Raw genomic sequence first — 1095 nt, 5'->3', positions numbered from 1 at the left:
GATATCCAAATTAACACACACCATCGACACATCCTCAACATGCTTGAGGCATCGTACTTATCATAATCATACACTTTATAAAGTCATTAGGTTATTCATACATTTATGTAATCAACATTACCATGCATGCTTAAATAATGTCAAAACCAGTAAATTAGATGCTCTCTTTCCAAACAGTATTACACATCTTGACAATAACCTCCCTTCTCATTCGGCAACACTCCCATCGGTGGATTCACCCATTGAACCTTCCTCTGGCCCCACTGCTCTTAATGGCACCCATAACCAACCAGTCACCATTGGTGGTTTGGGAGTCCCTCCAACAGCCGGGGACCAGTCTGGAAGCGATCAATTCACCCCACCCACCAGCGAACCCACCCACGTGATGGACAATGTAGGAGCTATCCCCCCCAGTAGGAACCACAACAACCACCGGCTGGTGGTTTCTGTCCCCCCGACCATCCAGTTGAGCAGTGCAGAGGAATCGGTCTTAAGGAAAGGTCTCAAGTTCATCCCACTGCGAAGAACGTCCGACCAGTCCCGCATTGAGTCGGATGTACGTCGCTTCATGCGTATTTTACGCTTGAAGTATCACTTCAAAGATGATGAAACGTGACCATGACTATGACCGCGACCCTGAGGATCCGTTTGCCGCTTTCTCAAGACGTAAAAGAAACTGGACTCCCAGTCCTGGCAAGTCCCCTAACACTTGACCTGTTTATCCAGACTTGTCTTAGACAGATAGAGGCACTGCGACCCACACCTATCAAGAGGTCTAACCTCACCCGTCTTGAATGGGCTGCCGTACGATCACTTAGATCACGTCGTGATTATAGTGATCAAAGCGGCTGATAAAGGAGGGCCGTAGTTGTTTGGGACGCTGAGCTCTATAGAGCTGAGGGCCACAGGCAATTGAGTGACCAGATATTTTATGAGAAAGTGACTTCGGACCCAACACTTGCTAACAACACCAGAGTCCACCAGACAATCCAGTCTTTGGTATCGCAGGGAGAATTACCTGGTAGAGCAGAGGTCCTTGAACACGACCCCAGCGACCTAGGTAATCCATGTTTTTACATGCTCCCTAAGATACAC

This window comes from Berghia stephanieae, chromosome 6, assembly GCF_034508935.2.
Source record: "Berghia stephanieae isolate SIO BIC M18660-M18661 chromosome 6, UCSD_Bste_1.3, whole genome shotgun sequence".
In the NCBI taxonomy this organism is placed as follows: Eukaryota; Metazoa; Mollusca; class Gastropoda; order Nudibranchia; family Aeolidiidae; genus Berghia; species Berghia stephanieae.
This window is presented reverse-complemented; position numbering follows the sequence as displayed.